The sequence below is a fragment of the Pipistrellus kuhlii genome, unplaced genomic scaffold (assembly GCF_014108245.1).
Source record: "Pipistrellus kuhlii isolate mPipKuh1 unplaced genomic scaffold, mPipKuh1.p scaffold_m20_p_3, whole genome shotgun sequence".
Taxonomy (NCBI): Eukaryota; Metazoa; Chordata; class Mammalia; order Chiroptera; family Vespertilionidae; genus Pipistrellus; species Pipistrellus kuhlii.
Window position 1 is genome coordinate 56,077,285 of NW_023425529.1, and position 26,136 is coordinate 56,103,420.

A 26,136-nucleotide genomic window follows, 5' to 3' on the forward strand; every position below is an offset into this window, starting at 1 on the left:
GACAGATCATGAGAATTCTCATGTTTTCATATTATACAGTGCTTTACAAAGTATCATACTTTAAAAATGCATTAGCTTGTAAGAACATGTAATAGATAACTTCAAAATGCAATGGGCATTTAATTTTAAGGCGTGCCTTTAACATTTATGTAAAACATTTTTTGTATTCATTCTGTAGAAACTTACCTGGCCACTGGATAAAGCTAGCAATTAAACTACTGGTCTGCAATGTGTTAATGCCTTCTAGGTCCAACCATGCTATCATAATGTTAAGATTTCATTTCTTAATGGTCAAGTAATATTCCACTGTATAATGTATCATCGCTTTTTTATCCATGTGTCTATTGATGGGCACTTGGGCTGCTTCCATATTTTGGCTATTGTAAATAATGCTGCAATGAACATAGAGGTGCCTATACATTTTCAAATTAGTGTTTTGGGTTTCTTAGGATATATACTCAGAAGTAGAACCACTGGGTCACAAGGTAGTTTAATTTTTAAATTTCTTAGAAACATCCATACTGTTTTCCATAGTGGCTGCTCCAATCTGCATTCCCACCAACAGTGCACGAGGGGTCCCTTTTATAGTAAAAACTTTGGATGTGAAGTTAAAAATCTGTGGGGAGAATGTTGTGTTTGTTTGTTTTTTCAAATTCCCTTGGTGCAAAAACGTTTGAAACCACTGCCTAAATATAGAGGTGGCTCCTTTTCACCTTGTATCCTTGGTTGGGAGAGCATGTTACTATATGCTCAATGTCCGATGAGCGGAAAGATAGAATGAAGGGTGAATAATGGATGAATAAATAATTGATTGGGCGATGACTGAAGAGGCAAGATTTACCTAAGATTGCTCCCTGAGAGTGGGGGAGCTTTTATATACTGCAAATATAGATGTGTCCTATCACACTGGGCCACGGAGAAGACAGGGACATGAGAGGAGGCATGGAAGACACTAGTTTAGTTTGCTGTCTTGCACTCTGTGAGGCTCTAAGAGGATATACCAAGTAAGCCACTGCCCCTTCAGGTGGAGAGGAACCTGAATGAGACCCTCCCACCCCAAGCAGACCTAAACCAGACAGCCTGCAGCCACACCAACATGCCTGGCAGCCTGAAGCTGACCTGCCAGGTTGAACCCAGCCTTGATTAGCCCAATTGCAGACTCTGTGCAAATCAGTTTGTGGGAAAATAAAAATGAGCTTGCCCATAAGCCACATCATTTTAGGGGTGGCTCAAAATGCAGCCACATGAGTATATGCTAAGACACCACTTATCTAGCACAGCTCACACTGTATTGCAAGCATCTATTTTTAAATCTGTCTTTCTGACTAGACTGGGAAATACATAGAACAGGAGCCATATCTTATCTATTTTTAGATCTTTGTGCTCTGGCACAGTGCTGGGCACGAAGTAGATGTTCAACACGTTTAAAGATGGGGTGAATAGATCAAAGAATGAAGTGTTACATTATTTCTGAGGTTTCACTCAGTTCGAATAGCAACCACTTGAATACTCACCCCTAGGCTGTGAGTAGGCCTACATATACATGAGGGAGCCTCAGAAATAGACCAGTGATCACCTAGGAAATAGTCCCAGAACATGATGGGCACCGATCATCATTCCCAATGTTCCAAGACTGCACATCTTAACACATAATGCACGTATGAAGAAAATCCTATCCGGGCCTCCAGAAATTAAGATCAGGTTGTAGAAGATTCCCTTCACTCTGAGGATCAGTGATGGCTGCTTAACAGAAATCTACATTAGGCTTGACTTTAATTCGTAAGCACGCACACACACACACACACACACACACACACACACACACACCTTATTTCTTTCTTTGAACATTAAAAATCCCAATTGTGCCTTCTCTATGTTATTCATTTTTAACCCCTGGTTGATGTTTTTGAAGTTGGATGTTTCCAGCATTCTGGTTTATGGGAGAATAATCCAATAGTCCATGAAGCCCAAAGGCCTATCCAAAGGAAAACAATTCTGGTCTACTTATTTAAGTTTCACTGATTCTGTTTCGCATCAAGAGATTTAGCCTCATGATGACAACAAAATGTTAAATGTTATCAGGAAAGGCTAGAATTCAGAAAGTTATCCTCAGTTGGTTAACTTTAATCTCTTATTTTGTTTTTCTACAAAGACTAAATAGAGCTTAAAAAAGAATATAAACTATGGGATTATTTTTTCAAGAAAAAATTACATGAAGTGGAGAGTTTGTTGCTAAGTCTTTCAAAATAACCAAATTAGTTTTGCAAGTGTACATAATACTCAATATTTGCCTATTTTCTTGCACTGGCTTACTAAATACCCTCCAGTCTAAGGATCAGAAAGGCATGTAGTACATTATGCCTTTAAGTATCTCATTGCTGGAGGATGATGTGAAGCTAATAAACATAAAAAGTATCTTAGTGCAATTTATAATGGGTGCCATGTCATTAATAAAAGGAGAATGCTCCTCTGTTCATTTTATCCCTCCACTGAGCTCTAGGTTCACACAGCAATATCCATCTTCCTACTAAGATGTGTTACAGGCTTCTCCAAGATAACAAGGTCAGAAACTCTGGGTACAGCCCTCAAAGCTGTCCCTCCTATCACTGTTCCCATCTTATTAAACACTGTTTTCCTTCCATCAGAGTCATTCTTGATTCCTCTCCTTTAGATGACCCACATCCAATTTATCAGCTATACCTTCAAAATAATCCCAAATATATTGATTTTTCTATGCCCCACCGTCTGCCACTCCCAAACCCAGTAAGCATTATTTCTAACTATGCACCTTATTTCTACTCTTGCTCTATTTTTCCTACAACAACCAGAATGATATTAAACATACTTCAGATGATATCAATTCCCTGCTTAAAAAAATTTTTTTTTTGCAATGAGTTCTATGTGCCTTTAAGACACATAAAATAAAATAAAACTCCACAATCCTTATCAGGGCCTGTGAAGACCAAGTTGAGCTGGTCCCTACCTAAGTCATCAGCATCTTCTCATATTACTCCTCAGAATGACCTTCCTGTCCGTGGTAAAATGACAAGCCCAGAATTGCCATCCTTCCTGCTAACTCTGCAACAAATGCACTGGCCCCAAATGCTTTCATGGATGGGTCTTCTTGTATTATTTAGGTCTCAGCTCAAATCTTGTCTCCTCCTGGTGAGGCTGTCCCAAATCTCCCATTATAAAATAGCCACCACACTTTCCATCATATCACCCTGTCCCTTCTCACTGTCAGAAATTACTTTGAATATGTCCTTACTTACATGTTATCTGTTTCTTCTCCTCTAGAACATGAACACCATGAGAGTAGGGGCCTTTGCCCTCATGCACACTGCTCTACCTTTGGGTTGTAAACAGGGCCTGACAACATAGACAAATAATAAGCATTTCTTGAATGAACGAAAGAACGAATGAATGAATCAGTGATATGAGATAGCACATACTGTTCACGGTTCATGCAAACATACTATTTAAATTATACGAGGACCTTTAAAGTTTCCTTCCTAGAAAGTGTATTAAACACCAAAATCACTCAGCAAGAATATGAAATAGGACCAGTCATAAAGGTTGGTCAAGCTGGCATGAATTAAGCTAACATATTAAAGGTGTTAAATATATTTTATCTAGTCAATAAATGAACTGCAAACAATCCAAAAGCCTTTTTAAGCTCAGGTTTGAAACTCTTCACTAAACGTGTAACTAACGGAATATCAAATAGAAAGATGACTCAAAATTCTCCCCCTCTTGTTACACACTCACTGCGTGATAAATATTGATTGGACACTATGCATGTAAGGTACATTTGAGCAAATAAATGCACAATCAAATGAATGAACCAGCCAAAGGTTTAATAATAAAAGTTAAAAAGAGAGGCATGAACACAGGTTAATCCAAATTGGATAAACAGCTCAGAAAAAAATCAACAACTCTTAAGTCCTTCAATAACAAACCACAAGTGTGCCAGTCATTGGGGTCTAAGAAATGGCTCTAAGAGAAAAAGGTCACGGGCGTAAGATGAATCACATGGCAAAGCACTTAGAGGAAGGAAAAGAAGAGAAAGTTAAATCAGATTAGTCATCACAACCCTACAGTGAGTCCATACAAACTATTTTAAATACCAAGAAAATGTTCCTGGAGCCAAATTAATCGATTAAAAAAACAACGACACTAAGCTTTTGGAAATGCTATGCTTTGGTAAATCAACCAGTCAAGGAAACATAAATAAACAAATAAATGTTTGCCACTTACAAAATGGATTTGTCTTGTTCTCTAGAAGCCTGGCAGGACAAGTAAAAAAGAGCAATAGAGGGAGGAAGGAAGTGTGAATGAATTCTCAAGCCATAGAAACCATTAAGTAATATATTGTTCAGAACCATCAATAGGAAGCTTAAATAGATCCTGTGAGGTCTCACAATTATCTAAAAAAGACTTCAGGCTGAAACCGGTTTGGCTCGGTGCACAGAGCATTGGCCTGCGGACTGAAGGGTCCCAGGTTCGATTCCTATCTAGGGCATGTACCTTGGTTGCAGGCACATCCCCAGTAGGGGGTGTGAAGAGGCAGCTGATGGATGTTTCTCTCTCATCGATGTTTCTAACTCTCTATCTCTCTCTCTTCCTCTCTGTGAAAAATCAATAAAATATATTTTAAAAAAAGACTTCATAACCACCACTAATTTTTCCCACATTTGAATGAACCTAAGTTGCATAAAAATAATAACAAACATCTTGCAGATTCAAGAGACTTGCCTAAGTCATCTATTTATGATATATTACAAAATCAGGGGAAATATCAATTCAGTACTTTGTACATATTTTCAAGTCCCTATAATATTCAGATGACACATTTAGCATTTCAAATTTGGAAGATAATTTTACATTTTAATTTTTAATTTTCCTATGCTCGTTCCACACTCAGTTATTGGTTAACTAAATTAATTATACATGGTAAAAAAAAAAAACAACAACAAAAAAAAAAACTGAAAGCAAAACCTCAGTTATTCAAGTCCTTTGAAGCCTAAAACATTTGGAATCTCAGAATACTCCCTGACATTTCATTTTGCAAGAAGTCTAAACAACTACAATAAATTTACACATGCAGACATGCCACAGTTAAATTTCATTTCACGCTTAGTAAGCAAACATTATCAAACTATAAGCACTGTCCTCCACTATCTTTTTAACTCAAAATCTTGTAACCAATGTTTGGTCGACCTTGAAATATTTCACAGATGGATGAATTGGCTTAGTTTATTCATCAATTTGCAGGCTAGCAAACTTAGGCTGCAAGTATTACACTGAGCAGGTGGCTCTATGCTTTATTTCATAAACAACACAAATAATTAGTGATGAGACAGAAGCAAATTAGAGACCCAATTAGGAATTGTTCAGGGGAAAAGTTTTCTAACAATAATGAGTATTTCTTTCTGCATTCAAATTTCTTTAGAAACATGCTTCCACTTTCCTTTCTTCATGGCAAATTTCTTTAAACAGTTGGCATTTATTTCAACGAAAGCAGGAAAACATTTCATTGAAGAAATCATCAGGTTATCCAGGCTTTGTGAAACTATGAGGACTGAATGCAGTAGAGCACCAGGTGACTTTATTTACCTGAGTTACTGGATTAGATATAAAGAGGAAGCTCTTTTCACTTAAACATGTTTCATTTTCTAGTACTGCCAATTATTTTGTTGTTCTGCATATATCAGTTACTCAATAAATGTAATAAAGGTACAACATTAAACACAAGGAAAATAAAGTCAGTATACTTTATAGTCTTTTAAAAAAATATATTTTAATGATTTTTTACAGAGAGGAAGAGAGAGGGATAGTTAGAAACAACGATGAGAGAGAATAATTGATCAGCTGCCTCTTGCACACCCCCTACTGGGGATGTGCCCGAAACTAAGGCACATGCCCTTGACCGGAATCGAACCCTGAACCCTTTGATCCACAGGCTGATGCTCTATCCCACTGAGCCAAACCGGTTTCAGCATACTTTATAGTCTTGATGACAAAATCCCACTTAGCATATGAGAATCTTCTGTTCAACTTTTACTATTCTGTTTAAAAATTGTTACACGGTATCAGCTTTCAATCACAAATGATTAAAAAGGCAAATTATTGATGCCAATTTTATATCAGGGGAATATTTTTTTGACTAATCAAACACTAACGCTGACAATTGTGAACTGAAGAGATTTTTTTAAGTTGTCATGCACATTATTACCAGTAGGGAAGCTTAATCCTGTAGAACCCAAGGTAATAGTTTTAGTCATGATTTGAACCTAATGCTAGTGGGCAATGTTAACTCACTTATTCATATCCATATTGACTTTTTCTTTCATGTCACTGGTGCATCACTGAGTAAATTTCTTTTCATGAACTGTACCCTAGTGACTTCAAACTTTAAAGAAGTAATGTCACTCTTTCTGCTATCTGGGGACCTGTGGAGCTGCTGGGATCAAGACTTCAGTAATGACAAATAAGTCTGGAAGGCTGTGCTCCAAGGCCATTCCTGCTGGCTACAAGCAGGGCCTCCAGAGGGAGCACACAGAACCAGAGGGAGCACGCAGCTCTTCTTAAAATGGAAGGTGTTTATGTTCAAGATGAAGCTGAATTCTATCTATGCACTCTTGGTCGTATGTACAAAGCAAAGAACAACGCGGTGACTCCCGGTGGCAAACTGAACAAAACCAGAGTCATCTGGGAACAGGGAGCTGGCACTCATGGAAACAGTGGCATGTTTCATGCTAAATTCTGAAGCAATCTTCCTGCTAAGCCCATCGGGCCATCTTATGATGCTGTAACCCTCAAGGATTTAAACTTCTTGAAAAGTAAATAAATAAAATGGATTTGTTTTCTTGGTAAAAAAAAAAAAAAAAAAAAAGTGATGTCATTATTTTAGTGATGTAGTTAATATTGAAGTCCTGTTCAAAACCCACCTCGGGACAACAGATATCTAAGGACTCTTTTTGTAAGGCATTATTAAAGAAACAGAATTCAATGATTTTTATACAGTAACTAGAGGCCTGGTGCATGAAATAGGTGCATGGAGGTGGGGGTCCCCTCAGCCCAGCTTGCACCCTCTCCAATCTGGGACCCCTGAGGAGATGTTTGACTGCCGATTTAGGTCCAATCCTAGAGACTGAGCCTAAACCAGTGGTCGGACATTCCTTTCACAATCCTGGACCACTGGCTCCTAATCGCTCACCTGCCTGCCTGCCTAGTTGCCTCTTACTGCCCACCCCCCCCCCCAATGCCAGCCTGATCATCCTTCCCTGCTTCTGCATGCTGGCCTGCCTGATTGCCCCCCTGCCAGCCAGGTCACCCTAACTGCCCCCTCCCTGCCAGTCTGGTTGCTCCTAACTGCCCCCTCTGCTAGCCTGGTAATTCCTTACTGCCCCCTTGCCAGCTTTGGTCACCCCTGCCCGCCCCCACCAGCTTAGTTCCCCCTACTGCTTCTCCTGCCAGCCTAATCACCCCCAACTGCACCCTCTGCTGGCCTGGTCACCCCCAACTTCCCCCGTGCCTGCCTGGTTGCCCCTCATTGCTCCCCACACAGCCTGCTTGTTCAGTCATTTGGTCATCCCTCACTAATCCCCTTACCGGTTGTAGGCAGCCATCTTGTGAGGGTGTGATGACCAATTTGCATATTACCTCTTTATTAAATAGGGTGGCTGTCAAAGTTTAACTCACAGAATATGTTCATTATCCCTATTATATCTGCTCTTCACATCACCTTGCAATCATCAGCTTACTTAACTGTAAGTACCTTATTTACTTAACTGTAAGTACCTTAACTGTAGGTTGAATGACTAAGCATATACAGTATATCTCCTTATATTCATTGACTCTTTCAAAAAAATTTGCTGAATGCCTACTATGTGAGCAGTTGCACTGAGGCTATCAAACAAAACAAAAAGCAGACAATGACCATAGCTTAATGAAGCTTATATTCTTGGTGGAGGGCAATGACAGTTTATTAAAAAATGTTAAAATAAATAAATAAAAAAATCAGTAAGTCAAAACCAATTTGGCTCAATGGATAGAGTGTCGGCCTGTGGACTGAAAGGACCCAGGTTCAATTCCAGTCAAGGGCATGTACCTTGGTTGTGGGCACACCTCAGTGGAGAGTCTGCAAGAGGCAGCTGATTGATGATTCGATGTTTCTAGCTCTCTATCCCTCTCCCTTCCTCTCTGTAAAAAAATCAATAAAATATATATATTTTAAAAATAAGTAAGAGGTCCTACATTGGCTATTTATGATCTTGATGGCAATATGCAAATTGACCATCATTCATTCCAACACACAAGACGGCTGTCCCCATGTGGTCAAAGATGGCTGCCACAAGATGGCCAGAGGGGAGGGCAGTTGTGGGCTATCAGACCATCAGGGGAGGGTAGTTGTGGGGAGGTGGGGGGTCCAGGACTGCAAGGGTGGGCAGTTGGGGTAACCAGGCCAACAGGGGAGGGCAGTTGGAGGTACCAGGCCTGAAGGGGAAGGCAGTTGGGAGTGATCAGGCCTAAAAAGGAGGGCCATTGGGGGGGAGGGGGACCCAGGCCAGCAGGGGAGGGCAGTTAGGCATTGATGAGGCTGGCAGGGGAGTGGTTAGAGGGTGATCAGGCTGGCAGGCTGAAGAGGTTAGGGGCAATCAGGCAGGCAGGCAGGCAGGTGAGCAGTTGGCAGCCAGCAATCCTGGATTGTGGGAGGGATGTCCCAGATTGGAGAGGGTGCAGGTTAATACACCCCTCCCCCATGCACAAATTTCATGCACCAAGCCTCCAGAAGGAAAAGTTATACCTCACTATAAGACATCTCATCAGTGATTCTCTAGGGCAGTGGTCGGCAAATTCATTAGTCAACAGAGCCAAATATCAATAGTACAATGATTGAAATTTCTTTTGGGAGCTGAAAACAGACTTCTGTGCATGGGCCACGAAGTTTCAATCACACTGTATGTGCGTGCCCACATGGTATTTTGTGGAAGAGCCACACTCAAGGGGCCAAAGAGCCTCATGTGGCTCACATGCTGCAGTTTGCCAACCACTGTTCTAGGGGAAGGGTTCATAAGAGAGAAGTGTCAGAATCACATAGGGAGGAGTTTTTTTTTAAAGCACAGTGACCCTTAAACATGCAGGTCAGGGATTCCCTCCTTCAGGAAGGCTTGTCTTCTGCTCCCCTTCTCCCAACTCCTCCAAGGGGTCTAGACTTGGGAGTGACAGCATCCTGAGCTTACTTTGCTCATTAGGACACTGGTTCAGGTGTTTTAACAAATAAGTAAGGGTGCTTAACCAAGACAGATGGCTTAATTATTTCTTACATTAGGGTCTGAGCTGGTTAGAGGTTGGGAGAAGGTAGGTAGCGTGCCATATAAAACCATCGGGGTGACTGGGTATGCTGTCCTCATGCTCCTGGGTGTGATTCACCACTGTCATAGCCAAGTTTCAGCCCGATGGCAAGGGAAAATAGATAGCACAGTTGCCTTTTAAGAACCAAATGCATAAGTTGCACATATTACTTGATCTCCATGCCACTGTTATATGGCCACACCTTAGTGCAAAGGAGGAAAGAAGGGTAATGTGATTCTCTAGCTGGAAGGCCAGGTGCCTGGCCAGAACATGGGAGTTTCTATTAATAAAGAATGGGTGAATGAGTATTGGAGGATTACCAATTTATCTCCCCTCATTTATTTTATTATAGCATTATTATTCTCTGTTGTAATTGAGACCTGTTGGGACTGATCTCAAAGTCTGTTAAGCAGTGTTCTATCCATTTGTACTTCCCTGTAATCTAGCATAGACCTTGATCTCTAGTGGGCACTCATTTCCTGTACTATGCACTCTGTAGAAATTTCTCTTTCTTTGTACAACAACCTAGTGAGGAAGGTTTGACAATCTCATTTTATATGTGGCTGACTCTTAAACTAACCCACTAAAGACAATAAATTATGGATTCAGTATTGGAAATAAACTTCATATGACTCCTCAAATCCTTTCCTTTTACAACAAACCATGCAGGTGTATTTTATGTAAACAACAAAACTTGGAACTACGATTTTAAAATATAGCTCAACACCTTTCGTTAGAGATGTGTTAGAATTTTCAGATGATTATAGTAACATTAACAGCCTTATATGTATCCTATATGCAAATTTCCTGAATGACGAGAAATAAAAATTCAAATGGGAAAGTTTTTGAAGTTCTTATAAAATCTTGAAAACATAACACACACACACACAAAAACAAACAAACAAACAAAAACAAAACAAACAAACAAACAAAAACTAGAACCTGCTGAAACCGGTTTGGCTCAGTGGTAGAGCGTCGGTCTGCGGACTGAAAGGTCCCAGGTTCGATTTCGGTCAAGTGCATGTACCTGGGTTGTGGGCACATCCCCAGTAGGGGGTGTGCAAGAGGCAGCTAATCAATGTTTCTCTCTCATCAACATTTCTAGTTCTCTATATCTCTCCCTTCCTCTCTGTAAAAAAATCAATAAAATATATTAAAAAAAATAAAAGTCAATAAAACATATTTTAAAAAAAACAAAACAAAACTAGAACCTCAGCCACTTATTCTCCTTACATATTATGTTATTTGCTTCATGATTAGGGTGTCAGCATTTATATACTAAACTTGAGAGCTGTAATATTTATAGTAATATTGAATTTTTATCTTACTGTGGTAAAAACACTTAGCATGCAATCTACCCTCTTGACAAATTCTTAAATTTACAATACAATATTATTAACTATAAGGCACAATATTGTAGAGAATATCCTCACAACTTATTCATCCTACATAACTGAAACTTGTCAATGGGAATGCAAACTTGTCCTGCCCTTATGGAAACCAATATGAAGTTTCTTCCAAAACTAAAAAATGAATCTACCATGTGACCCAGCAACTCTGGGTCTTTATCTGGGAAAGTGAAGAAGCCCTCAGGGCAATCAGGGCCAGCAACTCTGGGTCTTTATCCAAAATGTATGAAATCAGGATTTCAAAGAGATATTAGCACTGCCATATTCACTGCAGCACTAGTCACAATAACCAAGACATGGAAACAACTTCAGTGTCTTTTGACAGATAAATGAAAAAAGAAAATGCGTATACAGACAATTAAATATTATTTAACCTTAAAAAGATATAAAATGTGCAATATACTAACCTTTTAACATCTTTGAAGTGAGATGAAAGTGAAGTATTACTTCTCACAAATAGTCTATTCCTCCAAGTAAAAACAGGATTTTTCCCAAGAGTTTGAGAAACATCAAAATAAACAAAATTAAGCATGTTTCTCAGCTGTAGGACATCTTGGAACTTCTATAATATCACTGTGCCACTGTACATCATAACTGTCTGAAAGGGAACAAACTTACTTCACCACCATGTATGCTTTTCCTGTGGACTTCTTTACAGCAGTTTCTAAACTCTGCTTTCAAGAATGCTACTCTCTTAAAGGTTATTGAGATAATAAAAAGGCTTTTTAGTTATACCTATTGATATTTAGCCATATTAAAAATAAAACAATTTGAAAATATATTACTAATTTATTTAAAAATTAGGGGCCTTGCCGAGACCGGTTTGGCTCAATGGATAGAGCGTCGGCTTGGGGACTGAGGGACCCGGGTTCGATTCCAGTCCAGGGCATGTACCTTGGCTGCGGGCATATCCCCAGTAGGGGGTGTGCAAGAGGCAGCTGATCGATGACTCTCTCTCATCGATGTTTCTAGCTCTCTATCTCTCTCCTTTCCTCTCTGTACAAAATCAATAAAATGTATTTAAAAAAAAAAAAAATTAGGGGCCTAGTGCACACATTCCTGCACCTTGAAAGGAACTGTGAACTGCAATGCTGCAATGGGCAAGGGGTGGGTCTCAGTCTATCCTCCACGCCCCTGCCAGGCCCCTCCCTCCATGACCCCCAGTCCCCTGTCTGCCAGCAGCCCTGCTCCCGCCACTGCAGCTCATGTGTTGATGGAGCTGGCACCAGCTAACCGTGCAGAGCAATTGGGGCTGGTGCCAGCAGAGGGAGCGAGTGGGGCTGGTGCCATCAATGAATGCAAGAGTCAGCTGCTGCCCTGATCACACCTCAGGAGCAGGGGAAGGTGAAGAAGCCCTCAGGGCAATCAGGGCCAGCAGCCACTGCTCGTACCCGCTGACAGTGCCAAACAATTGGAATGGGCGCTGGGCACCAGCAGCAGGTCCAAGCGGGAATGGCGCTGGCAGTGGATGCAAGCAGGGTTATCTCTTGCAGTGGGTGCAAGAAGTGGCTACTACCCCAATCACCCCTTAGGAGCAAGGGGAGGTGGTGAAGCCCCGAGGGGCGATTGGAGCTGGCAGCTGCTATTCGCACCTGCTTATGGCGCTGAGCGATAGGGGTGGCACTGGATGCTGGCAGCAGCTGTGAGCAGCCAGCAGGACTGCAGCAGGAGCAAAAAATTTTCACTAACCACCAGATGCTTGCCCGGATGGCAAATCTGGTGCCCCTGCCTACCATCCCACATGGCCAATGCCCACCATGTTCCATACTGTGCTGCTGATGCCCACCATATTCCTCATGCACCACCTGGTGGTCAGCACACATCATAGTGACTGGTTGTTCAGCAGTTGGGTCTATTTGTATATGAGGGTTTTATAGATAGATAGATAGATGATAGATAGATAGATAGATAGCATGTTAATGTAATAACATTACATGTTAATGTAAAACCTTGCATTAATATTAAAAACCATTACATGTTAATATAAATAACAAATTTTATGAAAAACCACTATATTTCCAAAAACAAATTTAGTGAGTTAGCACTGTCTTACAATTTTATTAATCTAATGTGTAGCTTAATAAGATAAGGCTGAATTTTCATGTCAGATTCTACATATAACCTGCTGCAATGTGTTGTTTGTTCAAAGCATTCAACAAAAATCCAAAGCCACACAGATACGTTGTTAGAAAAGGAAGAAGCGTTTTAATAGCCTCTTCAGATGATAGAGGATATTCTTTTTTGATATAACACCATAATTAAACGGAAGTTGAATTTCTTAATTACTTTCTTATTTGCAATGTGGAATCTGAAACTTTGTCAAACTTTCTGTATCTTTTACTATACATTACAATCCATTAGCTATGTTACATTTTTTAATAGGTTTTTATGTATGCTTTTGTAACATCATTCATTCACTTGGAAAATAAGGGGTTCAATGAGTTATGAGGTCTTCCAAACCTTAATGTCTCATTATACCAGATAAAAGCATAGCATTCATTATCACCACTGATCTTATTGGCAAAGTCAACAATATTGGAAAGCTGTCAAGCCCAAGATGGTGGATACAAGTGTCCCAAACTTCAAATTTTCACTTTAAAGCTCATATTTTATCTTTGATAAAAATATTACCTATTTTATCTTTGAAGAAGTAGGTTCATTTCATACATTTTCAAGAGAATGTCTGCTAAATGCCCACGTTTGATAAGCCATAGGTTGCTTATCAATTCTTTCAAAAACAAAGTGTTATTCCATGAGGAAAGTAGTTAGTTTAGTTCCCAATTCAATCCAACTGCTTTTTCCTGAGACAGCCACACTACTTTGGTATACCACAGGAGACCTTTAACAGTACTTCCCATTTCATAATATAGATTATTAAAACTATGTTTATCGTCTCATTAAAAACACTCTTAAGAGAAACCTGCTTTTTGTTTTAATTGCAATTGTACGGTGGTGAAGAATATAATGAAGACTACTACACTTGATGCTAAATCAGCACCATAGGGTAACAGCAAATAATGTGGACACCCAGGGTCTGTGGACTACACTGTGAGACCCTGCTGCACACAATCACTTCTGATAAAAAGAGGTAAGTGGCTTGGTTTTCTATTATGTTTTCCAAGCTCTTAAAAAGGGTTTCTCAAAAAAACAAAACTAAGTGCAACTTAAAGCTTTAATAATTTCAGATGTATAAATGCTAACAATTTAATGCCTTTTACATGTATTTAGTTTAGAAAGAATAAATTTCTTATTTAAAATTTTTGTCTACAGCTGTTTCTAGATGAACTGGGAGAGGAAGCCCTTTGCTTGGCCACCCACCTCAGTTACCAGGTCTGCCTGCATTAGTTTTTGTGTGACTGTTGTGGTTTTCTGTTGGTAGTCTCTGAATTGTTACAAACGTATCAAAACCTTGTTCTTCTGGTGATTTTAAAGCTAAGACTACAATTACAATCCTTTCAGTTCATAAACTCAGCTGGTGAAAATTTTAATAAAATTTAAAAATCAACTAGAACAATATAATAACATAAGGTGGCAGTTATGTTGAATTGTCACATGAAACATCAATATTTTAAAACATTAAGGAACCAACCTTTCTTACTTTCTGTAAGTAATTACACTGTATTATTCATAGGTTACTGGTATCAAAAAGACAATATAGTTAAAAAATGTAAGTTGCACCATTCCCTCAACAGTTAATAAATATTTATTGAGTGGCATTATGCACCAGGAATTAGGCTAGGAATCGCAAAACATTTAGTAGAGGAAGCTTTTAAATAATAGACACTGTTATATTGAATCTATTCTTCACAATGTCAGTACAAAGTAGTTTCTGAGATTTTTATGTTTAAAATGTCAAACTAAACTGACAATTTTTATTATTCACCTAATTCAACCTCATCCTATTCCAGCATTTACAGTAAAATTATAAACTAGGTAGAGAAATTATCATTGACGTTGTTTTTAAAATTTATCATAAGATAATGAGTACTATAAAAATGTTGCTAAAGACTTTGAATCTCAACCAAAAGATAGAAAATTATGGGTGAATAAAGGTCAATGATAATGGTTTTCTTTATGGGTGCCATGAGCACTCAATTCAGAAGCACGATGACATGAATAATTCTGGTTCTTCCTTGAATTCTTGCTTTCTGACATAAGAAATAAAGAATATTTTTTTAGATTGTTATTTTCTTACCTACGTTGAGAAAAAGTGAAACAAATGTCAGCCTACAGAAATAAAAACATTACCCTTGTCAGTATAATTTAGCCAAAGTTATGTTTTAAATTTTAATGGTGCTAACTGGTCTCCCTGGGGAAATTAAATTAATAGTAATTAGACATCTCTCCTATACATATTCACTCTTCTGCATTTTGATAAAAAGTAAACCACTGAGACAATCAGCAGTGCCCCGCTTCTGAAGCAGAGTCACGCAACTCTTAACAAAGGGCATATGCTCTAAGGAAAGCATCCTTAGGCGAGTCTGTGGTTGTGTGAACACCATGGGGTGCACTTACATAAACCTAGATGATAGAGCCTACTACACACAGCTAGATGATACAGCCTATTACTCCCAGGCTGCAAACCTGTACAGCATGTTATTGTATTGGATACTGTAGGCAATCGTAACACAATTGTTAAGTATTTGTGTATCTAAATATAGAAAAGTTACTGTAAAAATGTGGTATAAAAGATTTTTTAACAGCACATCTGTATAGAGCACATAACATGCATGAAATGTGCGGGGCTAGAAGTGGCTCTGGGCGAGGCGGTGAGTAGTGAGTGAATGTGAGGGCCTGGGACATTGCTGGACACCCCTGTGGATGTTATAAACCTGTACACTAGGCTACACTACAGTTATTTTAAAAAGCTTTCCTTTCTTCAGTGATAAATTAACCTTAGTTGACTGTGACTCTTTTACTTTATAAATTTTTTAATTTTTTAAACTTTTGAACCCTTTTGTAATAGCTTAAAACATGAATACATTGTACAATCATATAAAATATTCTTTCTTTATACCCTTACCTATAAGCTGTTTTCGATTAATAATTTTCTTTTTTATTTTTAACTTTTTTGTAAACACATATACACACTTCAGCCTAGGCCCATGTCGGCAAACTGCGGCTTGCGAGGCACATGCGGGTCTTTGGCCCCTTGAGTGTGGCTCTTCCAGAAAATACCATGGCTTGGGCAAGTCTATTTTGAATAAGTGGTGTTAAAAGAAGTTTAAGTTTAAAAAATTTGGCTCTCAAAAGAAATTTCAATCGTGTACTGTTGATATTTGGCTCTGTTGACTTATGAGTTTGCTGACCACTGGCCTAGGCCTACATGGGGTCAGGACCATCTATGTTACTGTTTTCCCTGCATGTCTTGACCCACTGGAAAGTCAGCTGGGACAGTAACACATGGAGCTGGCATTCCTGTGATAACAATGTCTTCTTCTGAATCACCTCCTGGAGGACCTGCCTGAGGCTCCTTTTGAGAAGGTGACTCATTCTTCAGAAATATGCCATGTAGTTAGTTCAGTTCGTTTATTTCTTTTTTAAAAAAATATATTTTTTTTTGATTTTTTACAGAGAGGAAGAGAGGGATAGAGCGTTAGAAACATAATGAGAGAAAAACATCCATCAGCTGCCTCTTGCATACCCCCTATTGGGGATGTGCCCACAACCAAGGTACATGCCCTTGATGGGAATCGAACCTGGGACATTTCAGTTCGCAGGCTGACACTTTATCCACTGAGCCAAACGGTTTCAGCTCAGTTCATTTCTTTTTTTCAATCCCAGATTTGCTTATAAGCAGATGACTAGTTCGTTCTATTAATTAAAACTTTTCGTTTTGGGAGTCCATGTTTTCAAACTTTTCAAAGAGCTAGATGAAGTCTGCAAAAACTTCTGCCGAACTGAATCTCCTTGGGTGCTTTTCTTTCCCTTCTTGCTGCTTCTTCAAACAGGCATTCCTGTTCCATTTCCAACAACTCCTCAGGAACCATCTCTAGGCCCTCATCCATGCCCAGGTTGAAGTTATTTGGCATCTCAACCAAAAACTTGTTGGTTTTTGCAACCCCCTGACCCTTGGCAAATCCTTTGAAGTCCTGGATAACCTCTTGTGTGTGTTCTTCCAGAGGCCATGCATACACTCCTTGGGGGCAGCACCCCAGGCCAGGCCAGTCTCTGGATGCAGTGTGAAATGCTGTAATCCTTCCAGCATTGCATCTGTGTCTTCTGCAATTGCAATAATAGTCTCGGCAAGATCATCAGGTCACAGTTCTTAAAAGCTGCTACAACCCTTTGATTCATTGGTTGAGTCTAAAAGGTGTTTGGAGGTTTGGGGAGGAGAGGGGGGACACCAATTTGATATCAGGATGAAGATCATCAATAAAAGAAGGATGTCTGGGAGCATTATCGACAATAAGCAAAATCTTGAAGGTACATTCCTCTCCAAACAGTGCCCCCCTTTCACTGACACAGCAGTTCAGAGGGGCTCATGGAAGAGGGCCTGGGTCACCGTGACTTACTGTTGCTGGTGTACACAGCAGTGTGTGCTCACTGACACGCTTGAAGGCCTGGGTTCTCACGGTGCCAGCTCACAAAGGGTTTTAGTCTGTCGCTGGCAACATTGCTCCCAAGCAAGTCTGTTTTCCTGCCCGGAACAGCCCTGCAATCTGGTGTGAATTAGCCTCCTTATGGGTAAAAGTCCTTTCAGGCTTCTGCTTTCAGAATAGAAAGGTTTCATCTGTATTGGCTATTTGCTTTGAAAAGTAGTTTCCCTCCACAAGCAGCTTATCTAGAATGCCTGGAAATTCTTCTACCTTCACATCGGCACTCACAGACTCACCACTGACATTCACATTGTGTAATGGATAATGATTCTGGAATCGTTTAAACCGCCCAGAGCTAGCAGGAAATTCAACATCATCCTTGGCCCCATCGTCTTTTCCAACATCACAAATGTTTCGCTTTAGCCGTGAGAGACACGGTGCCCAGAGGGATATGCTTCTGTGTCTGGTTTCCTTTTTTTAAAAATAAAGATCCTGTAGGAGATTTTATTTTATTTATTTATTTATTTATTTATTTATTTATTTATTTAATATATTTTATTGATTTTTTTACAGAAAGGAAAAGAAAGGGATAGAGAACTTGAAACATCGATTAGAGAATCATCAATGAGCTGCCTCCTGCACAGCCCCCACTGGGGATGTGCCCGCAAGCAAGGTACATGTCCTTGACCAGAATCGAACCTGGGACCTTTCAGTCAATAGGCCGACACTCTATCCACTGAGCCAAACCGGTTTCAGCTGTGTCTGGTTTTCAATCCAGGTCATTAGAGGTCATTCCATCTCTGATATAGGCCCTTCTCAAATTTTTGTTAGTCTTGTTTCCTTCAACAAAGCAGACATTTTAACCATGTTCTTGTTCTTTAAGATTGTAGCTCTGGTAGAATGGGATGTGTCTAACTGGTGAGCCATACATCACTGGTTTTCCACCTTAGTCCTTAGTCACTTTTGTTTTAGTTTTCAGATCAATCACTTCACCTGGCCTCTTACTGGCAACATTAGGAGTGGATTTTGTATGCTAAGTGTCCATAATGAATAAAACACGAGATTAAGGCAAGTACCAGGGAAAATGATGCAATCAAGAGACCTGGTAAACATGCAATGTTTGAGCCGGTGTAACACAGCGTAGTGTTTCACAGCCAACTTTTCTTCCTGTGGAAGCAGAAAGAGTACACTCTACAATGACAATGAAAAGCACAGCATGGTAAATGCATAAACCAGTAACATAGCTGCTTATCTTCATTCCCAAGCATTAGGTCCTACACTTAACCATGCCTGCTATTCTTTAACACGATGGCAGCGCAGCAGGTTTGTTTGCTTCAGCAGGATCACAAACATGTGAGCAATGCGCTGTGCTACGACCTTACAATGGCCACCACTTCACCGGGCAACAGGAAATTTCATGAGATCATCATCGTCGTCGATGGATGAGCCCGTTATGATGTGGTACAGGACTGTAGTCTTGTGGAAGCAGGTGGCTTCTGATGGAAAGGAATGGGCAGAAAATGAGGTGTGGACACCCATCAGAATGAGGGTCACTTCTGCGTACATCTCAACGAACTGCAAACATCTCCCCAGTGTTTGTGATCTAGAAGGGGTTGTGTGCGCCACATCCCTGGCCAACCCCATCCACGTTGGGAGGAAAACCCAAATGATGAGCACTTCGCACACTGGGCCGGAGAGAGAATAACGGCTGAGTGCGGGCGCCATATCTGTCTTTTATGTGGGTGTGTGTAACATCCAAATAAATGTGTCTCCTTTTCTTTTCAAATGCTTGGTATTCAGAAAGCATCATGCAGTTGAAACATGTGGGTGGGCTAGGGAGAAATTAATTAGCCTGACTGTAAGTGATTCAACGAGTCCCAGAAGCCCCATTGCAACATACCTAGAAGCCAGCCCAATGCCTGGGAGAAGGTGGCTTTGGCGTTCCATTTTCTTGTTTTCACCTATAAGGCTTCCTGGCTGACAAAACCGTAGTTTCTCAGCATTCCAGTGAAAGGTTCTAAGGTCAGTCCACCCATTCCACGTACACAGTCAAAGCTAGTGATGCAGAAATATGTCTCCTGCCAAAGAGCAGACCTGGTTTCTGGTTCCAGCAGAGCCTGCTAACTCACTGCACAGCTGTGGAAATGACTTTCCCTCTCCAGACTTGTTTTCTCATCTGGAAAATGAGGGGACTACACAATATGATATTATGTGCTTGGTGCCTCCAAAAATTTTACAACTACCTGATTATATATCCTCAGACATAAGAAGCATTTTGACTATCAAAATGTCCTAGGAAATTAAGAGAGTGCTGCAAAGAATTGTTTTTTGTTTTTGCAGTTGTATGCTACTTGTACATTTTGGTAATGTTTCTCAAGTTGCTGCCTTTGCGTTTGTTTGGGAGATTAAAATTTTTTGAGCATGGAGATTTCAACATTTCTATTTGGTTAATTACCCAATAATGTCTAGTCAAGTGCTTTGCACATTAACATTTTCATGATAAAAATGATCAATGATCATTTAAAGCTTCTTTTGCTAAGTACTGGTTTATAAGAAAATTATACCTCCATTAAGATTCATCTTTCTCCATCATTATTTAGTACAAGCTTTGGTACTTAGCAATCACATGTATTTATCTCTACAGGAAAAAAATTAAGATTTTGTACTTTAAAAATATTAGAAGCAAGACTTGGGATCAAGTATTTAATCAGTAAACACCAGTTGTAATTCTACAGAATCATTCTTCTGTACAAATGCTTTCCTCAACCTGAGAATTGTGCCACTTAACTCACAGCACTCATGGGTGCCAGCTTCTACGGAAGTATTTCTGAAAGAATTTCCGGTGGGCAGCACAAGTCCTGGATCCAAACACCAGCACTTTCCATGTGCTCTTCACTGCCATGAGTGAACTAAATTTCTTAGCAATTGGACTATGTGTAGATAAGAAAATGCAATGGCCTCCATGCTTCTGAAACAGGGAGACCCGTGATTCCCAAGTGACACCAGCTCTAATCCTGCTGATAGCCCTGTCCTCTCTGGGAGAGGACACAGAAATGGCTCCAGCTGTCCTGGGGCCTGTGCTTCCCTCTCTGTACAAGCCTGACACATTTTCAATCGTAAATAGCATTAGCAATGCTTTCCATAATGTAACCATGACAGAGGTGCCCTGAGTATCCCATGACCTAAGTGGGTGGAAAACAGTCCCTCAACACTAGAAGGATAAGGCATTTTAAACATGAACCAGAAGATCAGATGTACGCACACAAATGCATACACATATGTGTGAAGTAAAGAAGGAAGAGTTGTTTGAAGGGCACTCTCACAGAGAGGCTGTTTTGGGGATGTTAAAGGGGAATGCTGGACAGAAAAGAAAGATGCGTGAAGACACAGCATGTGCTGCTGAATGCTGTAATCCTTCCAGAACTGCCTCAGTGTCTTCCACAGTTGCAATAATAGCCTAGGGTAGACCTTTGATACCCTTTGTTGAGTACCTCTGTGCACAAGAGCATTCTCAGGAGGCATTATAGGTGCAACTGTAAACACAAATAAAACTCCTCCCCTTCATAGCATGAAGCCTCTACACTAGGACTCACGTGACCAGTCATTCCCTGAATGGCACCAGGCACTTCTACTTTTTGGGTTGACACAGCTTAAAGGATTTCAGGGGGCTTTGGCATGCGAGTGGTCTTGAAGGTCATCAGGTCCAAGCACCACTTTCTCCCCATCAAGCTAAATCCCTCTGACAAGTGGTTTTTCAGTTTCTCCTCCAATTTGCCCAACAATGAGAAGCCCATCAAGAGTTAAATAACCGTGCTTTACAGGAAGCACAAGTGGGCGATTATTCAACGATAATTGGTACCAAGGAGAGGCAACTCATAGTGAATCCACTTAAAACAGAAGATAAATGTCATGGTATAGAGCAGAAATAACAAGGCTTGGGAAAATGAACCAAAATAATCAAGTATTCATTTTTATTATTTTTAGAAGAGGTTTTTTTTAATGTTACTGAAATTTATACCATAGAACAAAATTGTGTGATAGCAAATGTTAACTTTATATTGGACTCCATATTGGACTTTCACAGCCCAGTCTAAAACAAGTGTTCATTTTTGTAAATGTTTTCAAGGGTTTTATCAGTTTTCCCAAAAGCCTTTCTTAATCCCTTGATAGATAAAGCATTCACTTTAGAAGCCTATATTACACTACTCTTGTCTATTTTTCATCTTCCATTTGTAACTAGTCCAATTGTATCTTTAGATTTGAGTTGTTTGACCACATCTCTTTATCAATGTCATGAAACTCTAAATCTTTGGCAAGATTTTCAATTTATACTATTCTTCATTGTCAAGAAGAATAATCAGTCATAGTATGTATGTATGGTATTTCCTAAAAAGGAAGAAACCAATGGAAAAGAATGCAAGACATGGTAGATAGTAAGTACCTGAGGAATGTGAGAACACATTCATAAGTATTAGTAAATTGAGTCGTGTTGCACATTTTTGCTTTGCAATTCATTTAACATGCATTCTTACAGCATTGCCATTATTACCTTTTCCTCTGTGACTACACACAAGGCATGAGAAGTTAAATACAGAAAATGCTTATAATATGTGTGATCATCCCTAACCAGTTTGGCTCAGTGGATAGAGTGTTGACCTGCGGACTCAAGGGTCCCAGGTTCAATTCTGGTCAAGGGCATCTACCTTGGTTGTGGGCACATCCCCAGTTGGGGGGTGTGCAGGAGGCAGCTGATTGATGGTTCTCTCTCATCAATGTTTTTAACTCTCTCTCCCTCTCCCTTCCTCTTTGTAAAAAATATCAATAAAATATATTTTAAAAATATGTGTGATCATATTATACACACAATATAAGCAAAGGGAATTCACTGCCTTTTGTCTTGGGAACCTAGTATGCTAGAAACCCCCACCCTTATTTCCAGGGATTAGTAAGTAGTAAAATCTTAGTTCTTAAATTGGCTTGATTGCCATTTTACTTGGCCAGTTGCTGAAGATGAGACTTTAAGACACTACCCCCCTCTATCTCACAACTTCTCATCTATAAAATGGGCATAATGATAGTACCCATAGCTGTTGTGGAGATTGTCGCAAGTAATCAGCACCCAATAAATGTCAGCTGTTACCCTCCTGCTGATGATGATGTGATAAAATGATGGAAATGCCTTTTGAATAACTAATAATAAAAAATCTTTTTTTTTCATTTTTCATGGAAAAAAATGAATTTAAATTTGTTAAAAAGCATCTGATGTTTCTGGAATTAAAAAAAAATTTGATTAAGATGAAAAAAAATAAACCGTCAACTAATATTCAGAGTTTTTATTATCCCAAAATACTTTTGAACTGAGTTAAAATTGGGGTGAAGGTGAGAAGAATTCTCAAGTTCTAAATATATAAGCTTAACACTTCCTTTCAAAATAATTCATTCGATATGTTCAGTGTTTGTTTTTCTAATGCATAAAGGAGACTATGGGAGTATAAGTAGAAGAAAATCAATATATAAACAATATACAACCTGAATATATTCTATATTTTCCAAAATAATTAGGAGTTATTTAAAACCATACCTATATAACGCCCTTCCTTGTGGTAAGCAAAATCCAAATTCATTGTATCAATATCTGTCGCTACATAATAATATCCATATTAAGTAGCATAAAACAACACCCATTTATTATCTCACAGTATCAGTGAGTCAGGAGACCTGGCAATGTTTAGCTGGGATCTCTGCTCAGGGTGTCACAGGCTGCAATCCATGTGGCTGAGTTCTCATCTGAAACTCAACTGGGGAAGCGTCCACTCCAAGCTTACTCAGGCTGTTGGCAGAATTAAGTTCTTGATATTCCTAACTGCCCTCAGTGTGTAGAGGCTGCCTAGAGTCCCTTGCTATAGTGTTCCCCACTGTGGCTGCATGCCTCTTTAAAATGAACAGTGAGAAACACAGGAAGAGGAGAGGGAGGGGAAAGAGAGACAGAGAGAGCAGTATGACAGATACTACTACAATCTTATATAATAAAAACATAATTACATACATATAATCACTACTAGTGGCCCAGTGCATGAAATTCATGCACTGGGGGGGGGGGGGGGGGGGGAGAGGGGGGAAGGTATCCCTCAGCCCGACCTGTACCCTCCCCAATCTGGGACCATCAGGGGATGTCTGACTGCAGGTTTAGGCCTGATCCCTGTCACATATCCTTCTCACAATCCGGGACCGCTGGCTCCTAACTGCTCACCTGCCTGCCTGCCTGATTGCCCCTAACTACTCTGCCTGCCGGCCTGATCACCCCTAAATGCCCACCCCTTCCCCCGCCCCCACCAGCTCACCCCCAACTGCCCTCCCCTGCTGGCCTGATCGTCCCTAACTGCCTATGCCTTGGCCCCACCACCATGGCTTTGTCCTGAAGGACTTTCAGTAGGTTTCCCAGAAGGTCTCCCAGTCTAATTAGCATATTACCCTTTAATTAGTATAGATTATTAGATAGATATCCCATCATTTTGCCATGTTCTAGTGGTTGGAAGTGTGCCACTGCTCCTGTCCACACTCAAGAGGAGGGAATCACACAACGGTATGAATACCAGGAGCAAGAGATGTGGAGGCCATCTCAAGAATCTGTCAGCTACACTCATCTATTTTAATATTTTCCAGATTAATTTTTAAAAATATATTTTATTGATTTTTTTTACAGAGATGAAGGGAGAGGGATAGAGAGCTAGAAACATCGATGAGAGAGAAACATAGGCCAGCTGCCTCCTGTACACCCCCCACCAGGGATTTGCCTGCAACCAAAGTGCATGCCCTTGACCTCAATTGAACCCGAGACCTTTCAGTCTGCAGGCCAACACTCTATCCACTGAGCCAAACCGGTTTCAGCAACCAAATTAATTTTTAGTGAAAGAGAAGAATGAATTAATTTTTAAATGAAAAAGTTTCTATTCCATTCCTCCCACCCATTAAATGAGTACTGATTCTTTCAATGCATTATTTTGAAATGGTTGTGAGAGCCAGATATACATCTGGCTATAATTCAAACTTTCATAGATTCCTTTTCATACAAATATATACATAAGCATAGTACACAGTGTGTCTGGTTCTAGTGTTCCAATTCTCAGAGTCAAAAATGGACCAAATATTAGTCCCAAGATGATATAATTTACCAGCATTGTGGTGAGACAATTAGCTTAATATTCAGTCAACACCACTCTTTCTACAAGCTTTAATAAATTCAAACTAGTTCTTGTGAACATTAGATGACAATATCACAATTATGGATAATGTCATATGTGAGAGTACAAGATTAAAGACATTGCCAAAAGTTATACTAAAAAGAACTAATGAATATAACTGATACTTGGCTTCTTGACCTTGAGCTCGCCCTTCAGAGTGTAAAGCCATGCCATCCATTGTCTAACTACTGATGTGTAGTACTTAAATAATATGATTTGGAGATTACCGGCATTATTAATAATCAACACTTCACATCCCCATAGCTTTTACATTTTCAAAACACACTCATAAATAACCATTATCTCATTTTAGATAAGTAAAAAATGGAATCAAGTATCATTTATCCCTACAGTTTTTTAATCTGATTTTTATTTTATATGTCATGAGTTTTATCTCTCTTTTGCAATGAAAATTATGTTAATATATTTTCTTCAAAACTCCACTCCCAACTATTCCTCAGGTGAGAAAGCCTTCTGAGAGCGCCTTCTGCAGACTGCTGGTGCAGCCTTCTGCCTTTCTGCCCTTTGGCAGGGAAGTCTCTCTGTTTCTTTGTCTCCCTCACACATTCGGATCCTTTCCAAGTGTGTTTTCTATTTCCTTTGCTAGATGGGAACCATAGGAAGGGGAGGGGTTTCATTTGTTTTTATTTGTGTTTGCAGTTGCTCCTATAATGCCTCCTAAGAGTGCTCTTTCTTGCTCACAGAAATATTCAACGAAGGGTATCAAAGGTCTGACACATAGCAGCTGGTTGAATCATCTTCACCATTTCTGAAAGAGGCCCCCAATCCCATAGTTTTCCCTGTGTCTCTGTGGTAGGCTGAACAAAAATGACCGCCTTCTTTCCACCAGTTACTAGCACTGCTCTTACAAAGACTTTTATTCAACTTCGAAAGAAATACAGCCCAGCATGTTTTCTGAAGCATGATTTTTTCAAACTCAAAAAAAAAATCAAACATACCACCACCAGAATTACTTTTAAAAAATTTTGAAATTCTCAACGTATAAAAACCATCAAAGCCATTTTGTTCTGATGGAGGTGGTGGGGAGTGCAGGAAGGAGCAGACCCAGGCCCTCCACCTCCCTCCCAGGACCCCCTTCAGCAGGCCAGGGTCAGACGTGCACAGGAAGCTGCTCTTGAGCCTCTGTAAGGTGACACTCAGGTCTATTTTCCTAGGAATGATAATTAGTTCACGTTGATTTATTCACATTAGCATTATGTTAATGTTCTTGGTATTTTCGAGGACTTTGGGATATCTTCCATGATCAATTTCTCTCAAGAAGGACAAGAGAAAGAATGACTTGACTCCGTCACCCTGAGTTTAAAGGTAGAACTCACCACACTCCTTTCAAAATGTCATACGTTGACCCAGTCAGGTTCCCCTGACATATTTCAAAACCATAATGGCTCAGGAAATATGCTCTCTGTGTGTCCTCATAAACAACACTTCAAAGCAGCTGCTCCACCCTCCCACTTACAGGTTTTACAAACTGAGACTAGAAAATAGCTGCCCTAGAGCCTGCACCCATGGCTGCCTGTCTGTCTCCAAGACTTAAGGTCTCTGTGGAGACAACTGCTGCCGTTGGGAAGG

At 39.9% G+C, this 26,136-nt stretch overlaps 1 protein-coding gene and 1 long non-coding RNA gene across 2 annotated transcripts in view; both read right to left on the minus strand.

Moving 5' to 3' along the window:
• On the minus strand, window positions 1-25,956 carry LOC118728637. The gene is made up of 4 exons (XR_004990952.1): window positions 25,945-25,956; window positions 23,352-23,363; window positions 6,059-6,063; window positions 1-218 (listed from the first exon to the last, which is right to left on the minus strand). It is a non-coding gene; the product is annotated as an uncharacterized LOC118728637 (long non-coding RNA).
• GRIP1 (glutamate receptor interacting protein 1) overlaps window positions 1-26,136 on the minus strand; it is a 658,373-nt gene that overhangs the window by 399,226 nt on the left and 233,011 nt on the right. The gene's annotated exons all lie outside the window — the stretch shown is intronic.